The sequence below is a fragment of the Hemicordylus capensis genome, chromosome 1 (genome assembly GCF_027244095.1).
Source record: "Hemicordylus capensis ecotype Gifberg chromosome 1, rHemCap1.1.pri, whole genome shotgun sequence".
NCBI classification, from domain to species: domain Eukaryota; kingdom Metazoa; phylum Chordata; class Lepidosauria; order Squamata; family Cordylidae; genus Hemicordylus; species Hemicordylus capensis.
The window spans coordinates 423254948-423266738 of NC_069657.1; the positions used below are offsets into that span (position 1 = coordinate 423254948).

Genomic DNA, 11791 nt, shown 5'->3' on the forward strand with positions numbered 1-11791 from the left:
TAACTGGAACCAACCCTGACAACGTCAGCGCATTCTGAGCAGCGGAGCTGTCAGATCGAACCTTTCACAATCCCCTGGCAATCCCTTTCACAATCCCCTGACAATGACAAGAAACGCTCTGCCTCACTTTTACTTGTCTCTGCCGGCGCTGCATCTATCGCTTCCCAAAGGCCAACAGATATGTCTGTTTCCCAGGCTCCATGAAAACCTTCACTTTCCAATGAGACAGCAAGCAGACAAAAGAGATTACAGGGAAACCCCAAACCCTTGGTGTGCATGTCAATCAATAGTTATTGCCTTGGCAGGTAAATTGCAGCCACCCCTATTAGCGAATGTCCACAATTTCCATTTAAAGGAAACAACCTGGCCATTCTTGAAAGCCGGAGCCTCCATTAAGGCAAGCAGAACCCCAACTCTCTTTGCAGACAACCCCCCCAGCGGTGTCACAGAGGAAGTAATTCATGTCAGTGTTCGGTAGGGAAATGGCAAGAGGCAGAGGAAGAAATGACTACTATGTAAGGGTTTTATACATTTACTGTAAAGCATTTTATGGTGAGGTGGGCAGACAAGGCTGGGAACTACTCCCCACCCCCCATGCTAGTCCGCATTCATACGTTTGGGAGAGCAGTCTCTCTGCAGTCAGCAAGACTGCAAAGAGGCAGGGGAGCTGGCTGTGTGGGCTTCCCTCTCAACAGAAGGACAGCCTTCACAGCCAATTGGGCCAGAGTGAGGGAGGAGCTTCTTCCCTCAACTGCAGCTCCATGGGCCGAAACTGCAGTGCCAGTGTTTGGATGTAACACTTACGCCACAGAACCAGAGTTAAGGGTGGCCAATGGGAACCCCACAAGCAAGAGCTGAGGTCATGCCCTGATGTTGCTCCCATGCAACTGGTAATCAGAAGCATCCTGCCTCTGAGCCTGGAGGTAGCTTATGGCCCTCAGACAAGTAACCGTTGATAGACCTTTCCTCCATGAATTTATCCAAACCCATCTTAAAGCCATCCAGGTTGCTGGCTGAAGCACTTTGTGAAGCATTTTGGTCTTGCAAAAAACTCTATACAAATGCTTATCTTGTTTTTCTGTCTCCTTCCCACTCCTATCAATACTGGGTACTTATCTCTAATGGACATTGTGTGTATACACATGCCTGAACATTCACACCAAACCGATCCTTTGCTAGTTACAGAGCAGAATGAGTCTCCCAGTCCTGTTCATTTTTTGTAGGTCATTTTGTATATAGTGCTAGAATGAAATCATCAGTATCCAGCCATTTTTTGGATGCTAACTTTTGCAATAAAATATTCAGAATGCAAACTTACTGCACAAGGTCATTTTCACAGCCTGATTGATATGATCTCTTTAATCGAATGCAATCTGCAGACTTGATCTCTTGCCACGTAATCCACTCAGGAAATTCTGGAATGGTAGCCAACTCCCCCTGCCAAATATGTGAAAGAAACAAAAACTCATAGAGAGAGAAAGAGAAAAAAAGATAAAAATCCCCTAGTGTTCTTGAGATCATAATGTTTGGCACTGGCTGGCTGGAGATATACTGCCTGTGTCAATATTTGAATAAATTGCTTTTGGAGTCCAATATTGAAGGGTCTAAAAAGCTGAACAGTATGACTTTTAAAGAACACCTCAGATATAAAAATGTCTTGAATGTACATATCCTGGATTTCCATGACATTTACTTTCTCAGGACTATGACTATACATGCCCGATCCTAAAGCATTCATCTTATCCAGCACATCATATCCACTTGGGTACTACACACGCAGAACTCTTATATGGATGGGTTGCTCCACTCAGTTTTATAGAGGCACCAGATGTGATCACACAAAGGAATGTTAATTCAAGTCTACTCTGTCCATTGACATTAATCTGGAGGAGCTTCATACGTGCGTGGGAGCTCCCTCACTTCCTGGTTTAGATGAGATCAATCACATGGAAATAAGTTTCATTTGATGGCTCTCTTATATTTAGCAAGGGGAGAGCAACTACCCCAATTTATCTCCGAATAGGAATATAGGAAGCTGCCTTATACCACGTCAGGTCTTTGGCACATTTAGCTTAAATTTTCCACCTGTCTGGAAGGAGCTTCTCCAAGATTTCAGGCAGCCTAGCCCAGCCTTGTCCAGCCCTGCCTGGAGATGCCAGTGACTAAGCCAGGGACCTTCTGTACTCAAAGCAGATGCTCTACCACTGATCGTTTCATTCAGTGGCTTATGCTGGTGTTTGAGTGTGTGTGCCTGTGTGAATGTTTAGACTGTAAGCCCTTTGGGGGACACCATTTTCTTTTATCTTTTGCTATGCTGCCCACTTTGAAAATGCCTTTGTACACAGGTACTTTGTATAGTGCACACAGCTTCAGATCTGTACACAGGTACAGTTATTCACACATTACATTGAACACAAATAGAGCAGTACACTTCTTATCTGTACCATGCATTTGAGGGGATCTACTCAGGCTCACTTTTAAAATGAACAAAGAGGGTCGCCTTATCCAGGCATTATTTTTAAAAGACGGTGTAGTTGGGTACACCATCCAAAGCAGGAAGTCCTGCCCTGCTGGCATGCCCATCATTTCCCCTCACTCCCCATCCCATGATGCTCACAATTACAGCCTTCACCTGAAGTGGTGATGGTGGGCGCTTCTGTGGTCAGAAGACTCAAGCACCCTAGTCTCCTGATCACAGGAGTGCCCTCCATCACATGTACAGCCTTCGCCATTTCAAACAAAGGGTATATAGGAACAGAGGAGCATAGGAAGCAGCCACATATTGAATCAGACGATTGGTCCAACTAGCTCAGGATTGTCTACATGGACTGGCAATGGCTTCACCAAGGTTGCGAGCAGGACTCTCTCTCAGCCCGATATGGAGATGCCAGGGAGGAAACTTGGAACCTTCTGCATGCAAGCATACCAGTGCTCTTTCCAGAGTGGCCCCATCCCCTGAGGGGAATATCTTACAATGCTCACATGTACTCTCCCATTCAAGTTCAAACCAGGGTGTACTCTGCTTAGCAATGGGGACAATTCATGTGCAGGAGGTGGAGTGAACACAATGATGGGTGCGCTGGAAGGGTGGGACTTCCGTTCTCGCTTTGGACAGTGTACCCGACTTCACTGTCCTTCAGCAATAATATCTGAATTAGGCTATTGTCATCCACACAAAAACATGTACGAGTGTACAGACAGCTGGACATTCCTATAACATAATGTCTGAATAGGACTAGTCAGCATTTTAGTGATAGAAAACAAAGGTCTACAACGTGCATGCCATGTGTGCTCTCGGAGCGTGGAAAGATTTCTCCAAAGTGGAAATTCCCTCTCATTTTCAGGTATTCAGGGTTTTCCCAGTGGAGAAGTCAGGGATGATTCCAACGTGTAGCAAGGGGTAGAGGGTAGGGATGTGCACAGAACCGTGGAGCTGTGGTCCAGCACTGGGGTGGGGGTTTCTTTAAGGTTGGGGGGGAGGGTGTACTTACCCCTCCTGCTGCTTTTCCCCTGCCAGCGCGCATATTTTAGTAAGCATTTGAGGCAGCAGGGTACCTCCCTGCCGCCCCTTCCCCCAGTTGTCAGCAAAAGGCTTCAGAAAGCCTTTTGTAAGAAAGAGTACCCAGAAAGAGTACCCAGAAGAGTACCCAGAATGAAAGAGTACCCAGAATGAAAGAGTACCCAGAATGTTGGGGGCAATATGCTAAATCATTGTAAAACCGCTTAGAGAGCTCCGGCTATAAAGCGGTATATAAATGTAAGTGCTATTGCTATTGCTATTTTGCGCCTGAGCACGTCACACGCGCACGTCACGTTTCCACGTCACACGTGCACGCACATTGTGGAGATGTGACACACGTGCACGATGTGCACATGCACAAAAGGCTTTCTGAAGCCTTTTGCTGACGACCACGGGAAGGGGCGGCAGGGAGGTACTGTGTCGCCACAAATGCTTACTAAAATATGTGCGCCGGTGGGGGAAAAGTGGTGGGAGGGGTAATTACACCCTCCCCCCACCCTTAAAGGAACCCCCACCCTGGCGTCGAACCACCAAACTACCCCATGTCCGGACCAGTCCGGAGGCCTTTAGAATGGCCTCCGGACCGGTCCATGAACATCACTAGTAGAGGGAGCTTCCCCAAAACATTTTCCACTCTCCCCCTTTTGCTCCCCCATCCACCAGACTACAAACATACAGGAATGTGTCAGACAAAACAGTCATCACCTATTATGGATGAGTAGTAGTATTATGAATTAATTATTTTAAAAGGCTTCCATTGTTCAAATAAGACTCATTCACGTGCTTGTCTACCCAGCACAAGGAACAGAAGTCTATGCAGCCAGGTAGGTAGGAGAGTCTTCCAGCCTCCCAGAAGCCAGGCAATCCCTTAAGCTTCCTTCCTTCCTGGCCAGGAACTGGGCTGGGTGAGACCATGTGTAGGGGGTGTGGGGCCATTTCCCCTGCAGGTTTCAGCTGGCCTCTCCCTGCCCCTCTCTTTCCACATGTTCGTGAACAGGAAGAGGAAATTAACCTGGGAAGCAGATGGGAAGGTTTGGCCTAATCCCCAAGGGCAGTGTTTTTCTAAGAATCTGGCCCATTTTCTGAATAAGTTTGAAAATGTCAAGCAAGCGTTTTTTATTTATTTATTTATTTATTTATTTATTTAATATTTTATATCGCCCAAAACTTAGCCCAAAAAGCTTTTACATTCATTTATTTATTTAATATTATATACCGCCCCAAACATACATCTCTGGGCGGTTTACAACAAACAACAGAAAAGTTAAAACATTAGTTAAAACAGTTAAATGACAACAAAGAAATTAAAACATTGGTTAAAATAAATGACAGCAAAAAGTTAAAACATTACAACAATTAAAAACCTTAAAACAATATTTTAAAACAAAGTTAAAACTATTAAAACAGTATTTAATTAAAAGCCTGGGTGAACAAATGTGTCTTTAAAGATTTTTTTAAAAATTGTTAGAGATGGGGAGGCTCTTTTTTCAGCAGGGAGCGCATTCCAAAGCATCAGGTTATTAATAAGGTAAATAATAACTAACATCAATTACTGTACATCTATAAGTATTTCATGTATAGGAAAATCCTTGCTCCCTAATAACATTCATTGTCACCCCTTTGCTCCCCCAAATTGGTTGTTCAAGGGTTGCCCCCTGGGAGAAGCAGAAATTCTCTCAGAATTTCAGGATTCCTCCCAAGGAGAAATTTCAGAGAATTTCCCAACATTCCAAAGCTGTAGTTCTATGTGGCCAGTCCTGAATATCAAAGGTTCCAGGTCAATGTACAATCCTAGCCTTACAGGAAAATGGAAGGAAGTCCTCGGGTTTACTATGGCTGAGGATATGGGAGGTGGGATGGAGCTGAATTCTGTAATGGGACGTTCTCAATAAGGCACTGTAGCATTTCATTCCCAGTGTGTCTAGCCAAACCCTCAAGCAAAGTAACCCCATTAGAAAGCAAAGTGAACTCTCCCCATAACCTTAGGCCCTGCAATCTGACCATGGGCTTTGATGGTCAAGGCAATTATCTCCATTGTGCACATCATTAAGTGAACTGAAGGCTAATGGGGTTGTCCAGATGTCACTGTGGCTTAATCTAAAGACAACTGGACTTTGCCAGTCTAGCCAAAGGCAAAGACGCAGGCCTACAATCTCCTCGTTCTTGGCCTCTTTGTTATTCTAGGCTCCTGCTCCAGCAGGATGAGCTTGTGTGGTTTGTATTTATGAAACAATTCAGTTGTTCTGCAAGCAGAGCAAATCAAACAAGGAAAAACTAGTAAAGCACAATTGCTATTGTCATCAGGACTGAGCTTCACATCAGAACTGCATGCACAACATTTTCTGTCAGGTCTGCTTTAATGACAGGTTTCATGGATGACCGCTTGTAAGCAAATTCTATTTATAGAGTCTGTCATCAGCTAAAAAACAATAAGGGGGAATAAATATTTTATTGCTCTTCTTGGCTATATCTTGACTATATAGTCTGGATCTTTCCAAAATGTCTTCCCCAAATCCTTTCATGAGCTTTCTGAGAACTGTACTTGTTACATCTCTTTGACTGTTTCTCACTTATTTTGACTATATTTGAATCTACTTGCTAGCAGGGAACATCATGATTGGGCCAGTTTAAAATCTACATGTTGCTAGGTAAAGAGGAGTTTGATACAACTATTCACTTTGCAAGGATGGTTTTCAAAATCTTAAGTCTTGCTATTTAATGCTAAAGTTAATTTTAAGAAATTTTAAGTTTGAGACTTTAGATATACTTGTCCCAGAATCCCTAAAGTCAACGTGAAAAAAATGCACGTAGATTACACTTTCTCCGACATTCACCCAGTTGAGACAGCTAACTACCCCTCCCAGATTGGGGGAGGGGGGAGCATACACCATTGTTTGTTTGTTTGTTTGTTTGTTTTTTAAAAAAATTATTTTAATTTTCAAGAAGTGGGGGAAGACACTCCCTCCACATTGCTGCCTTCATAAACATAGCATTTTCATGTGACCTAAAACTTCCTTGAGTCAGGTAGCATAATCATATGGCATAGGTCAGGTCCCCTCATCCCACCCTTAATTGTACCATTCAACTGCACAAGGAGGATTACATTTTTCATTGTTTACACGCAACCTCCTCCCACCTATCACATTGGATATAACAATGAGATCCTATGGCATGTTGACTTGGATATAGGCCCCACTGATTTTTGAAGGACTGGCTCCCAGATAAGTATTTATTACTGGGTGGCTTCTCCCCCCACCCCCTTCTACAGCTGCATTATCATGGACAGCAGATGACGGGTCCCTGCCCCAAGGAGCTTGGAATCTAAAGTTTATCATAGTTGAGACAACAGAGGAAGGGGAAGAGGATGGAGGCAGGGCTAAGCCACATATGAAAACACACTTATTTCTGTTGAGCATATTCAGTCTTTGTTAGAGTGAAACATGGGGACAAAGGAGTTGTGGCAAAGGCTTCACCCAAAAGGTGGATTTTGAGGAAGGAGGATTGCCCAGAGGTTCTGGGAGGCAGCACTGAGTGTGACATCTTAGCAGAGAAGACTGCAAGCTAGGTTTCATAGAACATGCTTTATTCTCCAAGCACACAACACAAAAGACAAAAAGGGTAGGGTAGAACTCTTCTGAACAAACTAAGGAAGCCCCAACCGGACAAAGCTAACCAGAAGCAAACTCTATAGAATAATGCGCTTTGAGTACATTCACATTATGACACCCAGCATAATGGCAGCAAGAAAGTAAGGGCAGAGAGGGCAAGGGAGCTTTAGATGGCTGATGGAGCTGGAGAGGCAAAGGTCATAGGCAGGGATGTATCAGGAGAGGAAAGTAGAAAGATAAGCCCAGAAGACCTGGAGCCCAGCCATATCCTTGACATGCTAGTTGTCCATGTGAAAGGCAGCTTTATTGTGAGGGTGCAGTTCAGCAATCACATGGTTCTGCAGCATGTGCAAATCAGCTCTCATTCATTCCAGTGAGTCACTGTTTGTGTTTCATCAGACACTCTTCACTGCGTTCATTTCATCTTGTAAAAATACATCTCTGGCTAATAATACAGCTCTAAATCTTCTCCCAAGACTTTTAAACAAAATGGAATGTTTGACAGAGATGACTGCACACTTAGCAGCATTACTCATGGTGTGTTTTTCAGAGGAAGTTCTAACACCATTTGCCACCATCAAAAACTGGCTGTGCAAACAAAAGAAGATGAAATGCACAGTCTCTGTCTAGCGTTGGTTTCTCCACTAGAATGGATATTCAAGTGTCAAAAGGCTAAACTATCAATATGAGATGCTACATATTGTAAAACATTTATAACGCAGCCTGTTCCTTCATTCTCTGATGAACTCCATAGCACACTATGAAATAATTAAAGTTATTAGAGTTGATTAAATTACTTTTAAAAAGCAATCTGGCCCTTTTCCCATAAGAAAATTTAACTAGCTGGGAATGTTTTGCCAGGATCTGCCATCTCAGAGGCTGAGTAATGAGCAAGCCATCCATCTTTATATTTAGTCATGTTTCCATTTCATCTTTTGCCCTTTTTTAGTATATGATTTAATTCACAGCACATAAACATTTATACACGAGCCTCGTAAAAATGAAAATGTGCAGCATTATAAAGCTAGTGTGTTTTCTGAGACAACGGAGGGCAGCTGGGAAGCTGATGTCCTTCTCACACTCTGGGCTCTCACGTCCTTTCCGTTCTCACTCTCCCACTCCCTTGGCAGACCAACCCTGCCTCCTTTAGATGAAGATAGCCCAAAGACTGTCTATCTTCTTTTAGTAGCCAGCTTCTTTGAAAGACAATCAATGCTCAAATAATGGGGCGGGGGAGGCAGAGGAGGTCCAGCCCTTTCCCTTTAGCCTCCTTAACTACGGTTTGTAGAAGGTTACTGCGGGACGGGGGGCATGATTCAGCTAAAGTTGAAGGCAGTTGGGGGGTAGAGTTTTTGCATTTTGCTAGCCCCCACCCCCCATCTTCTGCCCTATAATCATAGAAGCAGACAACTGGAGTGCAAGTGGAAGAAGACTTGGTGAAAATCTGACAGATCACAACACAGAGCACATTTGAAGATCTATGCTCTGGCAGTGTGGGTGGCAAAGAAGCAATTCTTTTCTGCCCGCATTGCTTCCACAAATTCATGTCCATCTGAGTTGCCTAGGGTCATAGTGGGGTAGTATGTGCCCCCTCCCCTTTTAATTTGAACTTGGAACCATCAATCAGTTGCTGTGATATTTTCAAGTGACCTTTTTGTGGATAAAATCTCTCATATTTGGGTCGAACTGGGTTCCACAGTTACTGCAGGGTCTACTGAGGAGGTGTCCAGCAACTCATCTTATGGGATTAGATTAGATCATTTTCAGTTAGTGACACTCCTGAAGATGTGGATGAACTGCTTTGGACTATGTGTCCTACGTGTCCTATGTGTTTATGTGTCCTATGTGTTTCTCTTGACCCTTGCCCAACTTGGCTTATTTCATCTGGTAATCGTATTATCAGAGATGGTCTGGTGAATATTATAAATGCTTCTCTGAGGGAGGGCAGGATGCCTCCTTGTCTTAAGGAGGCTATTATTAGCTCTTATTTGAAGAAACCTGCATTGGATCCCTCAGAGTTCGCTAATTACAGACCTGTTTCCAATCTTTCATAGTTGGACAAGGTGATTGAGTGGGTGCTGGCCTCTCGGCTCCAGACAGTTTTGGATGATGCAGAGTATCCAGACCCATTTCCAACTGGCTTTCAAGTAGGCTATGGAGTAGAGACTGCCTTGGTCAGTCTCATGGATGATCTTGAATTGGCTACTGACAGAGGGAGTGTAACTCTGCTGATCCTTTTGGATCTATCAGAGGCTTTTGATACTATCAATCTGTTGGGAATTCTCTCTGGTAAGAGAAACCCTTTTTCATTATAGCAGAGTGCACAGAGGAACAACACAGCGGAATTTAGTTAGGCATGCGTGTATGCTGAGAGTAAAGTAACTTGGAGCCAGTTCATAGTTTCAAATCAATATAAGTAGTATTTATTAGAGAACCCCATTCTAGATAGGAAAGTGAAGAGATAGGATCTCTAATCTATCTGTCTAGCTGGATGCAGATGGATTCTAAATCTCTGCAGACATGGTGCAGGGGAGAGGAGCTTGCATGTTGCAAGGTAAAAGGTAGGGAAGAGAAAGGAAGGGGAAGTGGCAGGCAGGAAGGAAGGAAGTCCCTGAGATTAGCAATCTACATGTCAAAGGAATAGTGTCAGAGTAGTAGAGAAGAGATGACCAGTGTCTTGACCCTCTAGGCCTCTGACTCACTAGTCTGTCCTCCTATGTCACTGAGACAAGAGACAGCGCATAGTCCTTCACTTTCAACACAATCATGGTATTCTTCTGGGTCACCAGAGGGAGATGGGATTGGGTGGCACTGTTTTACGGTGGTTTTGTTCTTACCTCTCTGGTAGATTCCTGATGGTGTTGCTTGGAGACTGCTGTTCTGCAAAGCAAGAACTAAAGTGTAGAGTTCCACATGGCTCCATACTTTCTCCAGTGCTCTTTAATATGTACATGAAACCTCTGGGAGAAATTTGATGGAGAGTGTTATCAGGAGGTTTGGTGTTATCAGGAGATTTGGTATGGGGTGGTATGGGGTGGGTAATATACTGATTACACAGAAATCTGTTTCTTGGCCTCATCAGAAAATGGAATAACTTCTCTAAATGCCTGCCTGGAGGCAGTAATTGGGCTGAATGAGGGATAAAAAACTGAAGTTGAATCTGAATAAGACAGAGATACTGACTGTGTGGGGTTGGGACCCAAAGATGGTTTAGATTTGCCTATTCTGGATGGGGTTACACTCCCCCTGAAAGACCAGTTATGTCTCTTGGGAGTACTCCTGGATCCAAAACTCTGTTTTCTCAGGTTGAGGCAATGGCCAGGAGCGCTTTTTATCAGCTTCAGCTGATACATCAGCTACATGCATTTTGGGAAGTAAATGAACATAAAACAGTCGTATATATGCTGGGAACCTCCAGGCTTGACTCCTGTAATATACTCTGTGTGGAACTGCCTTTGTACATCCTCTGGAAACTACAATTTGTACAGAATGTGGCAGCCGGACTAGTCTCTGGGACAACTCAAAGGGAGTTGTTTGGTGGTTACGTTTGGTGGCGACTTGGGACCAGGCCTTCTCTGCGGTTGCCCTGGGACTTTGGAATATGCTCCCTATCAAAATAAGAGCATCTCCATCTCTGATTGCTTGTAGGAAGACCATCAAGTCACACCTGTTTTCTCAGGCTTTTAACTGAAATTAATTTTAAACGGTTTGTTTTTATCCTATGAAATTGTTTTAACATTTTATTCTGTGAAATTGTTTTAATGGTTCTTACTTTGTTTTATATTTGTTGTTTTACATTGTGTACACTGCCTAAAGATACATATATCAGGCAGTATATAAATATAACAAAGAAACAGACAAACAATCTGAGCATTGTAAACATCACCTTGGAGTTATTCGTACATGGCTTCATGTTTTGGGGTAAATGTTGAGCGAAGCCACTTCAAACTACATTCGCAGCATTGAGGGAAGCAGCCCCTCCCCTCTGCTCTCGGATTTTGTTTTGAAACAACTCACATGGCATGCTCCGTGTTTTCCTTATAGGCAATGGGTGGGGGGGAGGGACCTAAAGACCGATATCTCCCTTTCTAAAGAGAACCTCCCTCTTATCATGCTAATGATTCTACATCAGTGCCTCTCCCTATTTGCTCCGGCATTTTCAGAAAAATTAGCTTAAAAACAGCATTCCCATATGGTCTAGCAGTTAGGATTCCTGGTTTTCACCCAGGCAGCCCGGGTTCGACTCCCGGTATGGGAAGACTTCATTTTGAGAGTCAGCGTGTTGTAGTAGTTAGAGTGCTGGACTAGGACCGGGGAGACCCGTGTTCAAATCCCCATTCAGCCATGAAACTAGCTGGGTGACTCTGGGCCAGTCACTTCTCTCTCAGCCTAACCTACTTCACAGGGTTGTTGTGAGGAGGAACTTAAGTATGTAGTACACCGCTCTTGGCTCCTTGGAGGAAGAGCGGGATATAAAATGTAAATAAATAAAACAAATGAAATTTTTTTAAAAAATTAAAATCCGGAAAAACTTCGAGATAAGCTAGAATTCGCATCACAAAGCCCGATTTGTGTGTGGAGTGGGTCCAAGAATCTCAAAGGGACTTTGGGGTAAGTTTGTCTGGTGTGTGAACGCACATACTCTCCTCTGAAGTAGATTCTG

The 11791-nt window shown here is 43.7% G+C and overlaps 1 non-coding gene across 1 annotated transcript; it reads left to right on the forward strand.

Annotated features, from left to right (window-relative positions):
• Window positions 1-11314: 11314 nt before the first annotated feature.
• On the forward strand, window positions 11315-11386 carry TRNAE-UUC (transfer RNA glutamic acid (anticodon UUC)). The gene has a single exon. It is a non-coding gene; the product is annotated as a tRNA-Glu (tRNA).
• Window positions 11387-11791: the final 405 nt, after the last annotated feature.